This window comes from Calidris pugnax, unplaced genomic scaffold (assembly GCF_001431845.1).
Source record: "Calidris pugnax isolate Ruff unplaced genomic scaffold, ASM143184v1 scaffold103, whole genome shotgun sequence".
Taxonomy (NCBI): Eukaryota; Metazoa; Chordata; class Aves; order Charadriiformes; family Scolopacidae; genus Calidris; species Calidris pugnax.
Window position 1 is genome coordinate 4491253 of NW_015090990.1, and position 24827 is coordinate 4516079.

The following is a 24827-nucleotide window of genomic DNA, read 5'->3' on the forward strand; positions in this document are numbered from 1 at the left end:
GGACCCCGCCGCTGCCGGGGGGCTCCTGGCCCGGGGGAGCGGGAGGCGCGGCGGGCAGAGCGCCGGTCAGAGCCCAACTCGCCGGGTTGTGCGTGGCGGGGGTTACCCGGTGGGTCTGGAATCGATACGTAACGTGTGACAGGTCTGAACAAAATCCTCTCCCAGGCGTGAGTGGTTAATGTTATCCCGTAACTATTTCGACAGGAGAATTCCATACCAATTTCTGCGAGAGATTGGAAGAGAAGTAAGGGCTGCAGAAGTAAAAAAAAGGCAATTTGCTGTCGGTAGGTCACTTTATTACTATTATAATTTTTTAGATTGTTATTATTAGGGGTGCACCCTTGTATCTGCTAAACATATGTTTGCCGGCACACTGCAATGTTTGCGTTCACCTGGGATGGAAAAGGCAGGTTTTGAGCCGGTGTCTGTAAATGCTAATATCCTTGCAGTGCGCTCAGTTTAGTCGAAGCAAAACCCCGTGTATGGATTTGTTAGACCAGCAAGGAATTGCATGAATTTTACATGAAGTATAATTTGTATTGTTATTCTGGGCATGCTGAACGCGCTTTTAATTTAATTGTTGTGTAAAATAAGCTCTTCAATTGCCCTTTCTTTGCTTTATTTGATATAACACAAAATCAAGCTCCGAAAGAGACGATCCGTAGAAAGTAATGCAAAGTTCTTATTGGTAATACTTTCTACGATGTTTCACATTAATACTATATCAAATGTAATACAGTGATTTACGCTCTGCAGATTTTGCACGAGTACGCTATGCATATTTGATGACACATTGCATATTTTAACAAGGTTTTTAATGACTGATTGAAATGTTTGCTAAGATATTTTTTAAGAGCTGGAGGAGAAATGGTTGTGGAAAATGTGTGTAATAGAATAGTGATAAGGATGGGAAGGTTTTGATTGACAGTATGAGGAAGCAGATGGATGACTAGGTAGGTCAGAGGTAAAGATGCCTTTGACAGCTTTTTAAGTTCCTTTGGCCATTTTGGTCCAATGAATCATGCAAAACATGTGTACATTACCAAACTGATGTCTCTGCATCGTTTACTGTTGGAATCCTCATCTTTTCAAACCCACCCTAACCTTCTTTCATCACCACTTGACGTGCTATGTCTAAACTAGATTGCAAGATCCTAAGAAGGCAAGAATCTGTCTTGTATTACTTGTCAGCAAAAAAAAAAAAAAAAAAAATCATGTAAACCTATGGAGCTAGAAGAACAACCGCGACAGATTGGCAGAATAGGCGTAAGGTGGGACACGTTCTTCTTAATTTTCACTGTCTGGTCATCACTCCCCTCCCCTAGGTAGTGCTCAAGGGAGATGTGGTGAACAATGATTTTTTTTCCCTCCCAACTGGCATAAATCTGAATTTTCATAAGTCTGATAAGAGACCTAATTGCATAATTTTCCTTATAAAATTATGCAGTGAATGCTGTTGCTATAGTTAAAATGGTTTTCTTCACAGTCTGTGTTTTCAGGTGCTTTGTATGTCCCTCGCAAATTACTTTGTCAACTGAAAATGCTCTGATTTATCCCTGCAAAAGGTTACTGTTTTTGGAAATCTTATTTAAATTACATAGGACAATTTAGAAATGCCTGTGATACAAAAAAGGAATATGTGTGTGTATTAGGAAAAGCGGAAAAAGGGATTTTGGATACGAAGCATGCTTTCCAGGTACCGTTTCCGTGCAGAATGGACACAAGTTTTCATTTTAAGTATTAAAACTTGTCATGCTGATGGTCTCCAGCGGGGAATGTGTCGCTTGCTAATATATGAGGGTAAAGTCAAATTAAAAAAAATGAAATAGAAGAGTGATAAGTAGATGGAAGGCAGCAGACTGTTTGCGTTCAGTACCCCTTTCTTTCCAGCTAAATAGATGTAATATATTTGTGGTACATCTAGAGAGCCGCACAGCCTAGTGATAACATTTCATGCATTTATCAGAATGCATATTAATCTGGGAATGCACAAACAAAAGCACTGCTTATTTCAGAGCGTGATCACTTGAGAGCTGTCCATTTGTTCAAATATGTATATCTGAAAAAAAAATTGGTTGAAAAATATACGTAACTCTCTTGAATTTTTAAGCATGCATAATATTTTCCTTCTTACAGATGTAGAATAATCATTAATTCATAAAGATCCAGGGTTACCGTTGCCGATTAGATGTAACTTTTGGCCTTATAAAATATATTACACAATAAAATCTGTAATGTTTTATTCATGCTATCACTGCAATTTCTCATAGTTGCAGTGTTTCTAACACTAAGGGGCTGATACGAGTACGAATGATCTTGTTGGTCTTAAGTTGACTTTTTAGGTCAATTTAATTTTTTTTTTTTTTTTAAACTGAAGGCAGAATGGATGAAGACTTCAGGTATGTTGTTTCTCTGTAAAACTATCTATACCATTACGTTGATATTAACAAGCATTTACTTCTTAAGCTTTAAATAAGAAACAGCTGGTAATGACTTTGAATTTTTTTTAAGAGACATTTTAGGTAAAATGTTGATAGCTTGTAAATGTGTATTCCTGCCTTAGTCTCTGATCGTGCGTGCAAGTTCATATGTGTGAACAACGTAAAGTAAGAGGTCAGTCCTACAAAGACTATTCACTTGTCTAAAAATTCACAGACATAAATGTTTTCAGGATCAAGGCCTTTTTCAATAATTGTGATAGTCGTGTACCTTGAAGTGACTGACTGATTTAGAATACACTTAATAATTTGATTTTTTAATATAGTAGAAACACTGCATTGATGAGTTACCAAAGCGCATCATACAAGCTCCCACTTCAATCACTTGTAATATATTTTTTTGGCTTGTTTGTGTATTTTTTTTTAAATTTTTTTTTTAGTGATGGCACTGACACATAATTTCAACTTTTTAAAAGTCACATCTTAATTTCTATGGACCACGCTATGGAATTAATTTTTCTAAGTAGGCTTCTTCTTTGAATTATATTTAGTTACACATTGACTACTTTTGTTTATCCAAGAAGCAGATAGCAGCGGTCCAGGACTGAAGGGTGCGAGAGCAACACCAATATTTTGCCTTGAGAGAAAATTTAGGTTGCTGAAAGGTGTCCTAGTTCAGACAGAGACACCCACCCACAGAGAATTAAACTGAAATCATAAATGTAAGCTAACAAATGCTGTTTGTGATTGATTAGCACCCTGGTTACAGCTTATTTACCTTTGTGAAAACGTTTGCTGAAGAGGAGGCGTTATTTATCGGCAGTCGACTACAGCTAGACTGTTAAATCTCCGTCTCCCATAGACGTGCTGCTGGAGACACTGAGGAGATATGGTGGTTGCTCTCTGGACCTGGGGAAAGTCGGGGCTCACCCCGTCTCCGCTGGGAATTCCACCCGAGGGCCTGGCAGCAGCGCCTTCTGTCTCGCCTGTTGCTCTGCGATCGGTGTCTACGCTTCCCTGAAGTAGATGAGGGGTGCAATAACACGGAGAAGTGATTGTTCTCCACACTACATCCCCCCTCAGCAAACCCTCACCGCAGCCCTGCCATGCCGCTGCCGTACCGCTGTACTTCTAGACCCCACGGTTTTGTACATGGGTGTTACTTCAAGCTTGGTGTAAGCTCACTTCTGGTGGCTTAGTTTACTCTTTGGGAGAAGGGAGCATTTCACTTGAATTAGATTCAAGGTATTGAATAAGAAGTAAGAGGTTTTGTTTTCTATTGACAGTTCCTGAATTTTCTGTGGAACCCATGGTACATAAGTGATGAGGGGTAGGGGCATTTTTCAGAAGTCTCCAAGTGGTTTAGTAGCCCATGTTCAGAAATGATGACAATCTCGCTTGTGGTTCTAAATGATTTCCCCACTTTGTGCAGTTTTACTCTTGGGTGCATTAACGAGCAGTTACGTCAGATATTCCTTGGGTACTGGTATTTGTTGCAGAGTTGAGGTCTGAATAGCGTGGATTAAATCCTCAACTGGAGTACCATTATGTCATTTCGTTGGCTTCAGTGGTTCAATACTGATTTCTGTCACCTGAGTGTTTCCTCTTGTGGTTTAGGTACTACCCAAAGCAGGTGCTGTTTGATGGAATGAATAGGGCCAAGTATTAATTTGATACATATATTTGTTTCTCCTGTGTTAAAATAATTATAAAAAACATCAACTGATATCTTACTATGCTTATATTTTTATTTCTCTCTGTTTAGATTATAAGAATGATTGAAGCTTCATTTCTGCTTATTGTCAATGTTGATTTTGATGCTTTAATTGTCTTCATAATTGAATCAATGCCAGTTTGGTTGGTGTGTGTTATGCAAGAATTTGTTCCTTTTCAGGGGCAATATTTAGGCCAACTATATTCTTTTAATATAAAAGAAATGTTCAGAAGTTGAGTGGAAGTAAATTAATCAGGTATTTTCAGTCCTCCTTATATGTGTCTGGAATTTTTTAATGCTCAAATCTTTTTCACGTTCTTTGCAGTTGTATCTAGTGTAGCTCTTTTTCTTTTCATTGTGTTAAATACTGTAAACCCCCTCTGATATTAACATTCAGAATTGTATTTCTAAACATTTCAGTGTTTCAGTTGTTGTGTTTCCATATATTATTCACTTATAACTTCTCTCAGATTGTTGATATAGTGTTGATATAAATTAAAATTTTTTACATATTAGTTTACAAACAGATTTATTTGTATAAGTAGACGTAAACTAAAGTAACATGAAGTCTAATGACAGAAATTAAAAAGTAGGCTTTTAAAAATTAACATTAAAAAATACTGTAACAACACGTGGGTGTAAGATTGCTTCAGGAATACATTTCCCTATACGCGATTTAGACAGGTGTAACCCAAAAGGCCAAACCCCAAAGTAATCCATTAGCAGCATGTGCTTATTTTCCAAGTACGTTGTAACTGGAGAAACAAGACAAATAATTGTCCTGTGACAGTATAAAGTTTAGCATATATGTGCACATAAGTCTCTGCAGAATCAGAGCCTAAGTCTGTTCTGCTTTAACAGTGTTATCTGTTGTGGGTCTTGGGGTGTTTTTTTCCCCCTCTTTAGTTAAAATGCAGCTCTGTCACTGTGGTCACATTTCTCAGCTATAGAGGGACAAGGGTAGTGCCTATGCTAAATACATACTGTGCTAAACAGTAATTATATTTAATTTTGACTTTATTTTGGTATCTACAGCTGCCTCAGGATAAGGATCTAGGAGATTTTAAGTGTAGTTCTGTCTACCCAACCCTTTTCATGAGGGTTGGTTTGCTGTCAGCTCAGCTCTCTGGAGTCACTGGGATGGTGATGGTGCTATTGCAGAGGGAAGGCTGCCGGGCTGGTGGGTGCAAGGGCAGGACAGGAGGAAGCTGGTGATCCCTTTCACAAGCAGGTGGGTATGAGATGGGCTTATCTATAACACGAAACCTGCCCTCGGAGAGCTGTTTAGGATAAGAGGTGCATCACTGTAGTCCTGGGTGATGAAGCAGCAGAGCTCCAAGCTGATGCAAATACACCCATAGACCCTAGGTAGCCTCTGGTCTCCTTTCCCTGGTAGATCTGCAAATCTTCTATGAGCTCCAGCCTCTGCCTTGCTCTCTGCCATCCTTTTCCTTACTGGGGGGTCACTCCGCTGGCTCCTCTGTGGCTTGTTCTGTTTAGAGCTTGAGATGAAAGCTCTCTCCTTTAACCCCTTGTGTGGAGGATGCTTAAACAAGGAGAGCCTTACTCAGGATTAGTGAAGAGGATGAGATTCATGGAAGCCTGCTCTCTTTTTTACCCAAACTTTTAAATTTACACTTATATATTTTTTTTCTTTTCTTTTTTTTTTTTTTTTTTGCTTGTAAAGGGTTTAATTCATACAAAACATTTGACACGGCACATTTTCTAAGAATATACAATGCAAGCATTTTTAGCATTTGTAGTTGCATAACTGGGGCGTCTGTTTCTGATTTTTTTCTTAAGTAGCATGTAACAGGTGAACTCCCAGATTTATGGGTGCTGCATTATAATTTATGGGGCCTCTGCTGATCTAAGCTTGATTCTTTATAGCTTTTAAATATTTTTTTAATTTTATTTTTTTATGATGTTAACACAGGTTTCCAAGAAACTACTGGGCAGAGGATATCTTAAAATAATATTCTTAAAATAATATTCTTAAAATTTATTCTTTTACAAAAATATTTAAACTTGTGACAAATTCTAGTCTATTCTGTAATTGCAAGAATAAGTATATCACGCCTAGCCACTACAGATTTAATTAATAGGATTAAACATTGTCTCAAATAATGTTATTTCTGAATAGTAGGAGAACATTCTAGAATCAATATGCATTTTTTTCTGGGTTACACAATCACACTGTTTTGCCTGAATTATCCTGAATTTTATTTTTGTTTGGTTTTGTTTTTCACAGAAAAGTAGGCAGTATAATGCAACTTTAGTCTGTCTTCTGTATTTTTCCATATCTTGGTGTCCTTCTATTTTTCATCAGAGATTTAGGAGCTGCCCAGCTAGTGCTTTTATTATACGCCATCACATTTTTCTTCCATTTCTTTGGTGCAAGATTAGATTACTATTACATTTGCAATATCCTTTGCAAAGTTTCATTACTGTGTCTGCAATGACAAACCACGGCTCGTCTGAGACTGTGAAGATTTTTCTTGAGCGTCTCCACCATCAGACTATGGTGTGTATGTCAGTTTTACCGAAAGCTTGGATAGGGTATCAGCTGTCATTGAATCTTGTCTAGATTTGTATTCTAGCTGTAAACCACACAACTGTGTGAAAACTAGCCTCTGCAATCTAGGAGCTGCATCTTCTAAATTCTTCCTCACGGCTGTTACTGGTGGCTTTGTTTCTGACAGTTTCTAATTTTCTGTACATAATAAAATCAATTATTTTGCACGTATATGCTAAAGCTAGAGGCTGTTTTTTGACTGTGCATGCTACAATTAGTTATGTAAATAGCAGCATATGCTACAAGTTTCCAGTGCTCACCCTGCCTTTATAGAAGTGTTGGCTCAGGCTCTGCTTCGAAGTTAGTTGGCAGAGGTGTTTGGTGCTCCGTGGCACAGGCTCCGAAGACAATGCTTTCTTCACCAGTTCCCTCTTGCGTTTCGTGTTTTAGTCTGTAGTACGTGTTTGTACACCAAAGCCACTACATGACTGGAATGCACTAGGGATTTTGGTAGCCAGACTTTTAAGCTTCCCAACACTTTTATTCATCCACATATAGAGGTATAGTGGTAATTGTAGGTGTACTATTGGACACCTCCTCTCTGCATACCTCAGTCAGTCTTCCCCCTATCCCACTTGGGTTATTTCTTTAAGACTGAACTTATTTTTCTGCCCAATGGTTTCTAACCCAGGCCTTTCAGGAGATTTCAGGGGTATATACTGGTATATAATTAAGTTACCTTAGTATTTATTCCCATGTGAAAACCTTATTCTTGCAATCTCTTCAATATCATCAAATATTTCTGTGTCGTTTTCCAAAATAATTCAGCTGCAGAGTGTAATCCAAAAGGTCGGTTGGTAAAATAGCAAATTCCAAGGGGTGTTTTAAAAGTGCTCACATGCAAATTGGTTTGGTTTAATCTTTTCCTAGAAGAGGAAGAGCTCTGGAAGAGCTCTCTGGAGCTCTGATCAAGCACCCGGTGTGGAGCAGCTTTTGGCACTTAGTTTTTCAGCAGGACTTCTGAATCTTAAACCACAAGCTTCCACAGTCTGAGTCAGAGAAACCAGACAGGTTTGTTAAAGCTTGTTACCTATTGCTTTTGTGCTAGCTCTCTGTTTAGGGGGACACACACATTCTTTAAAGATAATTTTGGTTAGGAGTTTTTTGTGTTGTGGCACCTACTAATGCATAGTATTTGTTGGAAATGCACGTTCCTCCAGAATTCACTAATAACGTTAACTTATCTCTTAAGATAACTCTGTGCTATTACTCTTGAGAATCATGTATTATTTTTATCTATGTGATAACACCTTACTGCCGAGGGCATACGATAGCAAAGCCGCAACGTAATAGTAAATAGGAGCTTAATGGCTGGCACGAGGTTGAATTTAGATGCTGTGAAAAGCCTCTGAAAAAAATAATTCAGACAAACCTCAAGGAGAATCCAAGACTCTAGTGTGGATTGACCAAAGACTACTTGGATATTTTGGAGGCTAGTTGATATTCTCATTTCTAGGGAGTAATTAGTTCAGAATCTGCTGGGTGCATAAGACTAAAAATAAAATATGCTGAGTGAATATGTGTCTTCACGGATGAGGAGAATTCCTAGGTCTAAGATGGCAAAATAATAACGTTCTTTTTCAGAAAAAGGAGGTGGCATAGTCTGAAATGTGGGAAAGAAAATCCTATAGCACAGTGTAATAGATATGCTGTGTTGGTAGAAACAGAACTGTGAAAGGAGAGACCAGTCATAGGTAGTACAAGCCACCATCTTCCACCAAAATCCTTCATCTGTTGTCTTCTACCAGGATTGTTAACAAGTGACTACATGTATAGGACCTTTTGTTTGAGAGAAGGACAAGGGTTACTCTTTGAGCTGGATGATTTTGAGTCCTGCATATTGCTAAATAGTGCATGCATTAGGCTCTTCTTTGGATACAGGGTTTTTTTAGCACATACCTTCTATTTTGTCATTCATAAAGTCTTTGTGTTTCTGAACGTGTATGGTGGCCCATGAAAGAGTAAATTTGGATGGCAATGTGACCTGTTGGTCTAATAGCAGCTGCTTTCATTACGATGCTGGTAACTATACTTCTTAAAAATAATTTTTTAGCACTTTATTCAACTTAAATTTATCTTTTAAAGCCCATTGCATTAAACATACGTAACCCCTATGCATGGGCAAATATTTAGAAACCAACTATAATTATGCTAATCATATTATTGATAAGGTAAATGATAAATGTAGAAGCGAGTAGGTTAATTTGGCCTGATCAATGGCTTAAAATTATGTTTTTGTAAGTATTTTTTTTCTTGGAAAGTAAATCTATTCCCCAAATGTATTTAAAATGTTAATAAACTATTAAATGAACAAGTAACACTATATTCAACATTTTTACACCATTTCTACAGTGGGTAAAATTGTAGTATAAAGTTGGTGTATACTCGATAACAATTTACATGTTTATTTTACCATCTGGTAAATGTGTAAACGATATTTTGAGAAGCACATTTCAAATTCACTTTAACAACTTATCCCCGACAATATGTATCCTATCTCATGTACTGACTGGAAGGATTTTGAAAACCTCTCAGAGAGAAATGCAGTAACAAAACATATTATTTTTTTTTGTGATGCTTAAGATCAAGCTTAGCATCAAGTTGGAGGTCTTTCACTGTTTGGGAAGGATTTTGGTACGTTAGTGGTGTCAAGGAGAGATTTCAGACTATTTTACACACCATGGTATAAAGATATCATATCATCTTCCCTAAAGAAACCATAGGGTGCATAGGTAGTAATAACAAAACAAATACAGTTTGCTATGTTGTTGTATAACTGTATTGTATCCTTTCCAGGGGGTTTGAATTTGCTATCTCTTGTGTCTAAATATGGGAAGCTCATTATTAGAAGTGTTACAATGAACCCCAAGTGGATTGCTTTTCTCATGTACTTGAACAGCACTTTGACACTGCAGCCTTCTGCCTTTTTATTTTAGTCTTCTGTTTATTGGTCTCTCTGGATTAAATTGCAAGCACTTTCTTAAATATAACAAACTAGAGAATATTCTGCTGCAGCTCAGCTTTTATTCACCCTTTCCTAGCTGTTACTAATCTTAGCCAGAAAAAAAAAAAGACTTCCTTTTCTCCTCCCCCAACCCCAATAAAATTTAAAAAACCCTGCCCTGAAAGCAAGTCTGCCTGAAGAACACCTCCACACTAATTACCATCTGGCCAATCTGCAAATGAGGTTTGAGAGCAGATTTCAAATGTAGGCTCCAGCTAGTCTGTGCTTTGTATTAGTCCATTAGTATTTATGAAGGGATTTGAAAGCGTTTAGGCAACTAGAGAGCAGGCAGGTACCTTAAGTTTTGGAAATCCAGTCAGGCATCTGTTTGTTCCTTCTAGGGTCTGAATGCCTTTGACCTGGTACCTGATCAGCAACGCCCCTCAACAGTTTGTGGCAGCTGGTTTTGCCTGAGTATGGACTTTATAATGGGCAATGGTCTTAAAATACCTTTCAAAATGCATCAGTGGAAAAAAAAAAGGGTATAAAATTATTTGTACAAATTCTAGTTAGCTCCTGTACCGAAGTTAATGGATTACAACATTCATTTCTTTTTGGTTATATGCTATTTCAGCACGTGGGGAGAAAACCTGCCTTAGTACCGAGTCAAATCCAGTACTGACCTTGAGTAATGGGAGAAACCTGTGAGCTGCTCTGATTTTATGTGTGCACCTGAAAACAGACTTTAGCCCAGTAATAATAATAAAAACAGGTTGTCATTAAACAGCAACTTTAAATTTAAAAAAAATATTTGTATTTTTGTGAGTTAATTCAGGACACTGCATTTAACATCATTGTTTTGTTTCATTTAGATATTAAATGCATTTTACTAATGGATTTCAGGTTTAGCAGCTATTTTCTCTTCCTCTTCCCTTACAGAGATTAGACAGGACCTTTCCTGTTTGTAAATCAGTACAATCAAAGATGATAAACTCTTAGCAGACTGTTTAAGAAATAGTTTTGCTTTTCACCTGTCTTCCCTTTCCTGATTTCTTGTTTTGTCTCAGCTCTGTGAAAAGTGCTGTCAACCTCATGTAAACAATAATTTACTATTTTGTTTTTAATGATAAAAAAAACCAGCACAGAAACCCTTTCAGCAAAAGAGTAGTAGTTGTTTAGGACACCTGCGGTTATAAAAGATCTTCCTACAGGAGCTAATTAGTTCACAGGTAAAACCCAAATTGAGAGCACCTGGGAACATGCAGAACTGAATCTGAGTTTTGTAGCACCAACAGCAGTTTCTAATAAGTACTGAAAATGTCTTTCTCTTTAGATTGGCTGCTGGTATCTATATTGCAGAAGCAGATGCTCAAGAAATTATTCAGAGGCTTTAAATGGTGTTTAATTGGAATCACCTGGAAAAAACAGGCAGTACTTGGAAAATCTGCCTGATAGACATCTGGGGAGACTTCCTGAAATGCTACAGGTTTGAAGGTAGGTAGTTAATACTCTAGGCCTTGAATACTGGATAGCGTTGCTTTTATTGTTTTGTATTAGAATTTTAATATAGCAATTTTTTGATGAAAAATAATTTTGTTCTGTAGCTGGTTACTGTCAGACATGGTGCTTGCCACCAGGAGTGAAAACACCAGGAAGGAGCCTGCCCCTTACCCCATGATCATGCTTATTGTGGTGGCTTCCAAGAAGGTCTCTTGGCTTGCAAAATGAATGCTCTTTCACTTTAAGTGAAAAATATCCAAGCCCACTTAAGAAAGATTAATAAAAAGTGACCTTTCAAAAAGTGAGTTAAAATGGTATATTTAGTTCTTTTATTGTTAATAACTGGTGCTCATTGGCCTCAGGAGCTTCCACCCTCCCCATGCTTTTCTGTGTGTCTGCTTATTTCCAAAAATTGTAAATATCAAACTATGTATTCAGAGTTCTAACTTTTTAAATAAAATTTTAAAATTAAATGTGACATTTTAATAGATTTTGATATTGACTAAAATGGACCCTTTAAAGTGACATATATACACAAATGGAGATTGATAAATTTATTTCAGACTACCATATGGAAAGGCTGATTACAAGGGCATGTGAAGCACAAAGCCAATTAAAGATACTCTTACTTCTTACTGTGGACCGTTGCCGCCTTCCCCATGTTCCCTGGAAGCTAAACTGAATAACATTTACAAAAAATATTAAGCTAAGGGTATCATCATAAATTCTCTCTTTATGTAGTTCTATTCTCTATTGACAGTCAGATTTGCATCAAAGAACATGACACCAGTGACTTGCTGGCAGCTTAAGTAATTGGGGAAAAAAGTGGTTATTCATACGGAAACAGGAGTTGGCTCATTACAGCCAATCACCTGAATAGCAAATGGTATGGCTGCCAATAGATGGAGAAAAAGGCAAGTCTAGTGGAAAATAGGAGCATTTAAAGGCCAAGAAAAGACATATGGTCTGACTATGCTTGCCTTATACGCCTGGAAATTATAAATTAAGCTACAATATAGCCCACCACCTTAATGTGAAAATTATCCATTTTTTCCCATCTTGGTTTTGAGAAATTTAGCAGATTTGGTTGGTAACACTGACTTTTGTATCGGCATTTAAGTTTTGTATAAAAATAATGGCTGAATTGATTGTTGTCTAATATTTGATTTTGTTATGGCCATAAATGATGTATTTTGAAATAAATTGTCTTTCACAGTAATAGCAGATGTGGATCTGTTCTGTCCTTTACAGATATTCATATTTTTGTGAGGGTAGGCAAGAGAAGAAAGCGAATCATTCTTGACAGCAACTTTTTATAAGGTAATCTTGTGATGATGATATGAAATGATTTGGGTCTTCAAGAACAGTACATACTTTAATGGATGTTTTATTTAGTGTTAGCTGTGGTCATAATTTTAATTTATTGGGCTAATGCTCTCCTTTAGTCTTTAAGGTATATTGCATTATTCCTGTAATACAACACAACTCCAAGTCCAAATTGGTCTGTAAGTTTCAAAAACGTTGGGCTTATTGAGGTGGCTACCTGACCACCTTTCAGGTCAGCATTACCTGACCACTAATGCTATCACCTTCTGGTAAAGCCTTAGTAAAAGTTGAGAATACAAAGTCCTAAAATGTGCTTGTACAGACACGTTTCACTTGAGAGACCAAGTTCTTGAATGTCTGAGGGCAGTCTGAGTCTTAAAAAGCTTTTATGTGTCCCCAAGACTGTGAAGGCTTATAGCCATTCTCTTCATGAGCTTTTTTTTTTTTTTTAAAATAGATTCCTTATTCTAAACCATCCCATGATATATAGTCATCTGGAGAACAGATGCTGAATTCTGCCCTTTCTTTAATGTTATGCTCTGAAACTCCCATGGTTTCTCTTTTGCAGTTAGAAATACTGATAAAATAACCAACATGGGACCCTGACATAAGCTTCCTCACTCTTACTTCTCCATTTCGTGTTCCTGAAAGAGTTACTAAAGCTATTATTTCTGGTTTGCATTTGTGGGCTCTGAAAATACAGCATATTTCACATATTCTAAAATTTCTGATTGCAGTTGAAAAAAAAAAAGGAATTTCTTTTTAGTCTGTAAATAATTTCTGTCTTCATTATAGTGCTATAGGAATGATGAAGCTTAAAATTTTGTTTTGAAGCAAATTTTGGATTTAATGGAGGAGCAGTGGATAGCAAAATGGTGTATTATAACTAGCATGCATTTAAAATTTGACATGTGATAGAAGTTGTGAAAACCATGGAATTTGGAGCTGCATAAAAATGTATATATGCTTATTTGATATGATTACATCTATAGAGTTTCTAATTGGATCCAGTGACATAGTATACTTGTAGTTCTTCCCCTACCCTCGCCAACGTTAGGTCCTTTCACAAGTACTTCTGTTCTCCTCTTTCTTTGCGGGTGAGTGACCTGCTGGCTTCATTTCCCTGTTTCAGTTCAGCACAGGCAAAATCAAATCATCCCAACTGGTGACCCTTCTGACAGGAAACTGCAGAAATGAAGTTACTTTATCCACTTTGAATCTGACACGTGTCCCACAGGGTTATTTTGGGATTTCTGAGGTGCAGGGCAGAGAGAAGTAAAAGTTTGCACAATTCTGAAAAAATGCTGCTAAGAAAAGTTCTTGTGAAAATATTGCTTTATTCTGGGATCATCTTGCATTTAAAGTAGTACAAACTTTTATTTCAAGAAGTTCCCTCTTGGTGACCTTTTTAATTCAGATACAAAAATCACCCCATAACTCTTCAATAAACCCTTACCAGGTAAGACCAGTCTAGGTAGAAGAGCCTTTCCCCTCCAGCATACACTGGCATTACTCATTTACTGTAGCTCCAATTAATGGTAGTAGAAGTTACACTTGTAAATTCCCCCACGCATTAATGAGCGAACAGACCCCCTCCATTTAGTTAACCATCTTCCAGTTACCTGGCAGTTTCCCCATCCCTTGTGAGATCTCAAATATTTAATTAAAGCCTTTCCTTTTTTTTTTTTTTTCCTTTTTTTTTTTCTCCCCCCACTCTCCTTCATTCAGTTTGTTGAGTTGTAATTCTTGTTGGCCTGATGCCTTGGCAACATTCAGCACTTCTAATTGCCTGTATAGTCTGGCCTAGTCATGGAGCCTTTTAACTTTCATTCAGGCTTCCAGCAATATCAGCCTCACTGGTCACAAGCTTCCCACTCAGGTTCCGTTCACAGCCCTTTCGCTGATTGCTTGTTATGTATTTAAAGAGCTCCATACTGTTTATTTCATTTCCTATTTGAGATAGTCTGTTTGCTTAATTTTTTTCTATGCTAATTTAATTTTAAACATATAGGGCTGTCTTCCTGGTCAAACAAGCCAGAATTTTGCATCCATATGTTACATTAAATAATAATAATACAACAAACAATAGTCAACACGTTCCACTTCTATAATGTCTACCATTCAACGATCTCAAAGCATTCTTATTTTACAAGTGGTAAAATGGTGTCAAGAGACATGAACTACTTGTTAAACATTATGTATGACATCTGTTACAGAGCCAGACATGGGATTGAGTAGCTTGGTTTTCACTAATAGCAGTCAGTCTAGTAATTGCAGGATGCTATAGGAATTATTAGGTTAAAATATGCTTCAACTGAATGGGCTGCACCCCTGTAGAGATATGTATTGTAGAGACTTTGTTCTCAGAATATCACCTTTGGTATATAAGGCACAGAACGAACAGTGGAATGCAATGGGTATTTATGTGGACCCTGTAAAGGTTAGTAACCCCGGTAATTATAATGTGTGTTGGCCTCAGAGTCATTATTATTAATCACAAATAGCCTTGTGCATTTTGCTTTCTGTATTATGACCTACATTAACATAATCTGAATCATATTTCAGTGTTAAACAGCATACAGAGGTTAGTTGAAAACGGTCACTACAATTTTGGGTTTTTAAGGTTGCCCGTGCCCAGCAGATAATCATGGCCGTAGGCTGTGAGGGCTACCAGGACCTCATCCATGACAAAGGTCACATTCCCTTGTATGATCACTGTGCAGGAGTCAGCAGCTGATCTCTTTAGTGCCTGCATTTGGCTTTTAGGATGTCAGTGCTTATATTTGTTGTTATTACATACTTAAAGGAAAATATTACATAGGTGTTTTCTTCTTCCCAAGGCCAGGCAGCAGAACGCAAGGGTGAAGAAGAACCAATGCGATTGTATCAATCCGAGGAAGTAAAAAGAGGAATTCACTGCTGGCTGGGGTAGGTGGTAAGCATTGTGAAATGATCTTTCATAGTTTTCAGGAATGAAATTAGCTTAATCCCTGTGGTAATACAAGGATTACTAGGGTCTGCATAGGAGTAACAAGGTGGACTGAAAAGCGAACAGCTGAGGTATGTGGAAGTACAAGGTTACACAATATCCTTGAAAGAAAAATCTTAAAATGGAATCTGGTTGTTTTCTGAAGAACAACTGAAACTGTGATCATGCCTGAAAAGCAGCAATATAAAAAACCAGTTTGCTACAAATACAGGATTTAATTTGTAAAATAAATGTATGTCCAATTATTTTTACTCTTTTCTTTGTTTGACCAGTATGTGTTCTGAGCTCAGTGTTATGCATAACTTGGTGCCCGTGGATGTGTTTGGGCTTCTCTTGGAAAAGGACTGTGTGGGCTTCTGAACAATAGTCTGCCAAGCAATGTATCATGAATCCTAATTGTTTTACAAAACAGTTGTTCTTTTTCTTCAGCAAATACTGTTGTATCCACATTATTAACATAGATATGTATAGTCGTTTTGAAAATCATTCTCGGTTTGAAGAATTCTAATGCTTCATCCAGTGATTATGCAAAAGTCTCATGTATAAGCAATGCCGATGTTACTGGAAGCGCCTCATACAGAGTCCAAATATAGCAGATCAAATCAAAACTGTGCTACATCTTAAGCAACTGTTGACCCATTTCCATATCAAATTGGTTTCTGTCATAGAAGACTTTGCTTTTTCTTTTAGAGATATTTACTTGTGCTGCACTAGCTCAAGTACAGTAACAGCACATTTTATTCTAAGGTCATGTAATAATCGGTCAATTGGTTTTCAACTTTGTTTATTAACAACTTTCTATTTAAGAGACTCTCATAATGAAAGGTTTGTTCCTGCTCTGTAATATGTGAATGTTCCATTGGCTCCTGTAAAATCAGTTGCCGTGATTCAGCACACGCAGGGAGCCGGTGCTAGGTGCTATGCCATGTGCAGGATGCCTACCAGTTGGCTTGATAAGCTCAGTCCTAAATATCTGACTTAAATAAACTGTGGGGAGGAAATTCTATTTTAAAGATTTCACTTTTTCCCTTGTTTATTCTACTTTTTTTTTTTTTTTTTTTTTCCTTTGGGGTGGGGGAACAGCAGAATTAGTAGACCGTGGTATATCAGTAAAATTTCAGAGATTGCTATAAATACCTAGAGTAGGAAGAAGGTGAGTTGTTAGCGGTGTAACTTGTTTGTGTCACTTTGTTAGAACATTAGCAGTATCTTAATATAGATTTCTTTTTTGGCTTCTAATGATACATTCGTTTCGCCGGGGAGGGGATGGGGAAAATGTGCTACTGCTGTTTTTCTGGCACGAGCTGCTGTTCCCCTCCGTGGCTGCCGGAGCCCCCATCCCGGGTGGCAGCGGTCCCTCCACTGGGGCTTGTCCCCCAGCCCGGCTCCAGCTGCTGCCGTGTTCGGCAGGGATGTGCCATTGTGTGTGAACGTTGGTGTAGGCGATGCCGCCGAATAGTAAATCCCAGATCCGTGTAATATTTTGAAACGGGGTTTATTTCTTGCCCGAAAGGTGTATAGCCCAGGCAGCAGGCCAGCTGGGACCGCAGCAGGCCTGCCAGCGCCTGTGCTCTAAATAAGCTGTTGTGTTGTATACTATCAAGCCATGCCTACGGAATTTAATTACATAACATCAACAATGGTTGAACATTTCGACTTCAAAATTTCAAACAAATTTGCTTTTTTGCCCAATGTCTGGTATTTGTTTTGCTTTTTATATGTGCTGTTATCTAAAATATAAGCATCCTTTATAGCATAAATGCTCCAGAAAATAATAATATTTGAAGAATAAATCTAATAGATTGCTTAGGTGATTTGGATACCTTGACTGCAGTTCTGTGTTGAGGTGATACGTTTTTTTGTCATCGGTGACTGTACAGACGAATCAAATGTACAAGAATATAATTTGTAAACAGTGTATTTGCACTTTTGCAGTCTTTCCTTTGAAAAGTGGGTTCTAGCCACTTGGGAGAGCAGTACTGTTAACATCAGAGTTTTCTGTAAAAGCTAAACCTCTTGTCTGAGGACATGGTTTTACATGCCACCTCCCAAAAGACGTTTCTGATCTCTGTTAGCAGAAGCTACTCTTTCCTCCCCAAACTGAAGATCTGTATGTCAAATATAGAAACAACAAACGTGTGGCTTTATGTTTCATGTCAAAGATGCTGCCTTTAGAAAGCACAACCATTTCCATTGCGATGCCAGGGCAGGATACAATGTTAGCTGGCAGGCATGGGAATCTTATCCTTTACAAGGTATGTCCTAGTGGCAGAACTAGCCTCATTCAACCCTGTGAGCAGGCAGCTTACAGCGTGCTCCAGCCACCCTGGAGCTCCTGGTCCTCAGTGGTGCTGAGCTCTGTGTTCTCCATCTCTGCATGTAGAGGACCTCCAGGAGCATGGGGTTGTTCAGGGACTGGTAGCCCATGAGACACGCTGCCTGAACTGACAATAATCTGTAATGGAACATTTTCACATCGCAGAATGCAGGTTTTTTGTAAATAGCATTTTTAATGGAGATAGTTTGTTTGAAGAAGTGAGAAAAGTCAAGTAATTTAGCTGATTCCCAGAGGGTTTCTTGCCAGCCTGGTACTCCAGCTTCTGCTTTTGGTAATAATTTTTAGTTACCATTCAATTTTTGGTAACCTGTGTATCAGAGTGTGTATCTCACAACTGGACAGTTTCAGATCCTCCCTGTCTTACTGATAACCCTCTGAAGGCTGATGGATGCAAGTTTCTTGTTGCCTTGCTCCTGTTAGAAGCCCAAAGAGCCTAATTTTTAGTTACCATTCAATTTTTGGTAACCTGTGTATCAGAGTGTGTATCTCACAACTGGACAGTTTCAGATCCTCCCTGTCTTACTGATAACCCTCTGAAGGCTGATGGATGCAAGTTTCTTGTTGCCTTGCTCCTGTTAGAAGCCCAAAGAGCTTGATGGGAACCCAAAAACCCTGAGGCTTTGAAGTTACTGTGCAAGTCAGGATTTACCATCTCCTGGTTTTTCAGAGTAAGTGGCCTATTATAACTCCCTCCACCACTGATTATCAGGCCTGTTTTAGCTATGAATGGCTGTGATTAATTAAATTGTTGAAACTGTAGTTTTACAATGCCAGAGAAGCAAAACCTGCTTTTGCAATAGTGTTTTAGGTTGTCTCTGGCTGCAGACTGTGAACGTGCTAGATATATTTGAGGATTTTATGGTAAATACTGGTGAAGGGAAGCCTGAATTTGGGCTTTGTTATCCAGCCTTTCATGGCTGTGAATTCCAAATCCATCTCAAAGGAGAGAAAGCAAAACAAACCCTTTCTTAAATCTAAGTGGTATTCTCCAGCTGGAATCCTGTTACACGTCATCAGATACAAATATTGTTTTTAGTGAACTCCTCAAATTGATGGCTTTTTTGAAATGTTCCACTGCACTTGGCAAAATGATAAAAAACCCATGTAATTGAAAATTTCTTTTGAATAAATAAAACATAGCTGCTATTAGCATTTAGCTTTGTATATGATAAAAACTATTTGTGTTCAGGTTTGGTGATGATGCAACTTTGAGTCATTCTTAAATCAGAGACATGGGTCTGAGTCACAGCTAAACAAGCCACATTTTTTTTTTTTCTTCGGGGATCTTCAGCCTGGCTTTGTTCAATGAAACTGAATATGCCACATTAGAGCACAAGCAGATGATTACCAACAATGTTTATTGATGCTACCACTAAGAGAAAATGGCAGACTGATATAAAATAAAGAGACTTAGCAGATGGGATATTGGCATTTGAATTGGTTAAAATAGATTACTGATTTTACCCCAAACCTGCCCTTTTATGAACACTACAGTATTGTTGCTTGTTGAATAACTATAAATCATATTTATTTCTATAAAATTATTTACCATTGCAGACCCAGACTATTTATTATTACATATGCAAATAATATTTTATCATCAGGGAAATCTAAAGTAGTTGTTCCTTGTTAGAGCTCCTGTCAGCACTGACTTTAGACATAAGGTGTTAGCATGGAAAGTTAGATTAAAAGAAACATTTATGGTTTCTGGGCATCCCCTCTCAATATAAAAACAGCAAAACCAGATCTGCAAACATAATTTGACAATTGGCTCTAATTGAAATCAATGGAAATTAGAAGCAATATCAAATAGCCTGCCTTCCACTAAACCCCCGTGCCTGAGAAGTGCTGAGAACTGCATGAACCTGAAGAGGGGTTCAGAAAGCCCATCTAAGGGCTAGAGCTGTGACCTGCCTCAAGTCTGCTCAGAACAAAATGCAGATGTAGAATAGGCCTAGGACAGGTGTAAGAACATAGTGGTGTTCAGGCTGAATCTGGCTCTAGGTGCCTCAATAAGGCTGCAAGGTCTTGGTCATGGTAACTCTTACAGACAGGCTAGCGTGAGGAGCCATGTGATGATTAATTAGTTCTTTGGTTTTAACACCTAGCATTTTGTTCTATGAGTACCCAGCAAGCTCTGCAGGGGCTGTCTTCATTATTGGTAACCCTTTATCTTTGGTGAAGGCATGTTCTTTACATGTAGGTCATCAGAACAGTCCTGACTCACCAATGTTTGCTCTGGTGACTTTTTGCACTGGATACAGTTCCTAATGTATTTGCATTAACAGTGACCCTTAGTATCCAGGATGATTCATCACAATTGCCAATGCATATTTATAGCAGCAAAAATTCATTCAGTGCTAGTCAAGGAAATCATGTGTGAATTTAAGTCCAGTTGGCAAGGTAGTACAGTATCTGAAATGTTGGCTGTGCAGCAGCTGTCATTCTATGCCAATCTATTCTATCATACAGTAAGCAGGTGGCTCACACATATTGTTTTTACTACATATCATTTTAATTTTGCAATGTCTCACTGAAATAGGAAATGTGTGCTACTGATTTCAATAAGATTTTCTTTATTGAAGCCAGGAGAGCATGTTAATAGCATGCAGCAATTTACAGTGTAGTTGGAGTAATACAGCAGCTGGTGAACTTGTTTATTCCCTATGGCTGTAGTTGTGTATCAGTCTTAAGTGTAGCTAATTATCTTCTATTCATTAGGGATTTTACATAAATTCAGGCAGAAAAGAGACTACAAGCCCCAAGCAGTGTGTGTTCCTTCAGCACCCTTTTGTGATGCTGTACTGCGGCAACCCGTCTCCTCTGGTAGGCACACGTTGTCCTCGGGCCAGCCGAGGGGGACTCTGTGCTCTTCTGTATTTCTGAGATTGGTGATTTTTTTTGAGGGCTTATCTGCCAAAGGAAATGTCTTTATTGTAATGTTGCATGCTAGTTGTTGCGTGTGATAATGATACCTTGATGTATTGTCAATAGCAGTTCTTGTGTTACAGCCCTTTGGTGTTTCTCTGCCCATCAGCGCTGGTGTCTGTGTGGGCCAGGTGGGGCTGGCAGGACAGGGAGTGACATTGTCCAACCATGGACAGCCTTAACATCCCCGTGCAAAATGTGGTCTCTGATTCTGGTATTTGAGGGTCTTCTTGGCTTGCTTGATTCTCAGTATATTTCTTAAGTTCACCTTATTCTGGTTGGGCAAACAAAATTTTCTTTCAGAATAAGCCATATCTCCTACTCAATTTTTGTTTCCATTTATGTTTGATTTGGTGTTTTGTGGGGGTTTTTTTTGTTTGTTTTTTATATTTTCTGACATTTATTGGCCTGGGAGGATGTCTTGCTTGGTCTAATTGTAACTCCTATTCATATTGTGGAAAGTTCTTAGTAGATACTTCTCTTTATGTGAATTACTGTCAATAGAACTGATAACGCATTAATTTTTTTTTTTTTTTTTGCCTTTGCGAGTTGTTTGTTTGCTTTTCACTTACAGAGGATGTTGATAGCAGAACTCTTATTTTGGCAAAGTGTTTCAAAAATGTATCCTCTGAGGGGGTTTTTACGTTAAAACAAACAGAACACCCACTCCAAAAATAACAAAAAATAATTAATGGTAATATGGAAGGAGAAGAGACAGAGTAAAGGAATATAGTATATGGGATTGCTTCTCATCCCTTAGGCTGTAATGTCTCTGAATTTAAGACCTGCATTTCAGTGAAGGTGAGGTTTTTCCCAGATGAGCCGAAAGGCAGTGATAACCTGCCTGACTTTTCCAACTAGTGTCTGTTCTCTTGTCCCGTTCTCTTTGTCCTTCTCTTACTTGCACATCTTTCCTGACTGTCTCTTCTTGTTCCTTCTGACTTTGTCTCATCTCCTATGCCCTGCAAACTTCTTTCACTGTCCCTTCCTCTCTGCTGTTGATTTCTTTATTTCTTATGGCCGTGACAGTTTACTAGTTCATGTGTCGTTTTATGCTGAATATCCATTTCCTCTGAAAACCTCTCTGTGACTTGTATGCTTTTCCAAAACAGAATTATTGAGGTTGAAGATGAGATGAAGTGAAGGATCAACATCATCCTCTCTTCTAAAATGTGACTAGTTTCCATGAATTAATAAAGTGTCGTTCCACTGCGTATCGCACTATTGGGTGCTCCGGTGCAGCAGCTCCCTGCAGTTGTGTCATTTGAACACTGAGTGGCACTAAAGCCCATGTCACTGACAGCACAAGGTATTCCAAAACAGGGTCTTTAACTCGGGAGGATGCAAACTACTAGATAACATATGAGAGGGTTTTTATATGGCTGGGAAGAGAGATTTTATAGATGCAAATCTGTAACCGGCATTACATATCTTTGACATGTTGCCTCTCCAGTTATTTTTGAGGAGTAATTTATCTGCGGTTTTGCTTCTGAAACCATTGAAGAAGAATTCTGACCGTGACATTGACTTTTTTTTTTTAAATTAATTGACTTCAATTCTTAGCCAAGCAGGTTCAATATATTAAAAGCAAGTTGTTCTTCTGGAAGTCCTACATCAACATGAACTTCGATAAAATTTCTTGGTTTGTTTAGCTCAGAGAAGCTGTAGACAAATGTCTCATGTTGTAAGTGCTATTGAACAACCTTGATGTCATTTCTAAAAATTATTTATAGGCAATAATTAATATTTTGTAATACCCCATTGTTCTGATGAAATTTTGTACAAAATTCCAAAGTTAGTTGAGGCTCGTCTCCTACTTATTCAAAAGGTACAGTTTGATCAGAGGATCTCAGTCTTCCTCTGAAGAAATGGCTCAGTCATATCTGCTTTTATTGTAGGAATGCTGTGTTTTGTGGCTAGTTCATGACCTGAACGTTACATTCAGTTTTCTTAAGAGTTCAAGATCATTTGTGTTTTACTTGAACAAAACACCTGGGACTTGACCTTAGGCAGCTACACTTTGTGTTTAACAATTTTTACTGGAGCTCAAGTCTGGGCCAGATTTGGCACGTTGCCCTTGTTTATCAAGCTGAGGACAAGACCGTGTACTTCCAGCTCTGACCTGAAATGCTGGAGGTGTAGCTGTAGTATGTGCTTAAAAGTGATACTCTGGAAAACCACTGATTTCAGGCACAGTGTGGTTGTCCCATTTCAAAGTGTGACTTAAATGCAGCAAACACATCAGGCAAATTAAACTAAATATAAAAATCACTTCCATTCCTCTACTTGCTTATTTTCAATCTTCTCCTATGACACTGCAGCCATTGGAATTTATTTAACCTTGGTGGACTAAATTAATTTCTTTGTTTCCCATAGAATCTGCTCTGGCTTTTAATGTTTTCTGGAGAGTGACAGGACACATGCTAGTATCAGCATCTCACTGTTTTTCTTACTTGATCAAATTTACTTCGATCATTGAATTGTGTATACAAGTGGCGTGTCCTATTTATTTAGTATGAGTGCATGAATCAGATTGTGCATTACTAATCAGAGTAGTACCTTGTTTCTCTTCACAGCTGGCAGATGGTTGTTAGGTACAGAAGGATTTTAAGTGGGCGGGGGGCGGTTTAGTGGCAAGCGTTACTTTTTGTCACCTTTCATCTGCACACTGTGGCACTGCCTCGCTTCTTCACACCACTTTGAGGCTGGTAAGAACTTCTTCCAGTTAAGTGAAACTGAGCCAGCTGGACATGGTCTGGCATCACTTGGAAAAGCTAGCAGTTTCCATAATGATCTACCTACACTTAGAGGGGGAAAAACCTTAACTTCATGTTCAAATGCAGCTTAAGGTGGAATTGTAATTATAAAAGGCTCCAGTGTCCTGAGCTGATTTTTGTCAGAGAAGGGTAAATAAGCTTAATCTACTGTGGAGTCTTTCAACTCTGTGGTTTGCATTAACTTTTTCACTGGCTCTGTATTTGAGGTATGGGAAGGTGAGACTTCACAATTTTGATAAAACTTACGCTCTTTTCCCCATCTCTGAACCTTTTCAGCAGTATGGAAAGGGCCTCCTGCAAGTTGACCACCTCTTTTGCAGTGTCTGGCCACTAGCTAGCAAGTATCATAAGCACAACCAGTACCAATATATTTTCTGTTGAAAACTCCCCATAATAGTGCCATGGAAGAAGAATAGTCAGTAACTTGATGCCTTGCATTCAAACACCACAAAAATGGTATGTTTTTGTTGCATTTTGCTGGGATGAAAGAGAGAACTATATAAATAAACTCCCATAGTAGTGCCATGGAAGAAGAATATGCATTCAAACACCACAAAGATGGCATGTTTTTGTTGCATTTTGATGGGATGAAAGAGAGAACTATATAAATAAACAAATAAATTCAATCTTGGCTGTATGGTCCCTGTTAAACAGGGAGTCTGGATCTTAGAGGGATGCCAGACAAGGTTCCTGTTTTCATGTTGCTCTCTAGATAAAATTTCCAGATCAGTTATGTATGATGGAAAAACTCATTTCTATGTTCCTATCGCACAGTGGTTATCAAGTTTCTATTCAAAATAGGGAATATTTTTTATCTTTACTTCTTTTGCAGTGGCAGATGAGAGTCACTGCAAGGACCCTTATGTCAAGTGTTCTGATGAACTCGTCAGGCCTCCTTCTGTGGTTACTCGACTGGCGTATTCTCATAGCTCTGTGTGTCACGCTTCAGATAATTCACCAATATATGGAGTTTCAGACAAATGTGGAATTGCCGTTTCACGTGACTCTACAACTCTGTGCTCTAAGACTTGTGGCTTTGCACAGTTAACAAAAGCTGTGCGAAATATGTTTTGCGGATTTGGACGAGCTGTACGTGTGATGTAATCACAATTGCTTTAAATGACCATAGATGGTGGCAGTATCCCTTGTGTCTCAGAAGTTCTTCATTTGGATACTGAATTCTTTCTTTCCTGGCAGCAAATTCTGAAAATTTGTTAATAGTAGGGAAATCTTCTTTACCTTACCTCTATTTAATATCTCCAAATAGGTATTTACTGTTCCACGTTGAATGTTCTTTT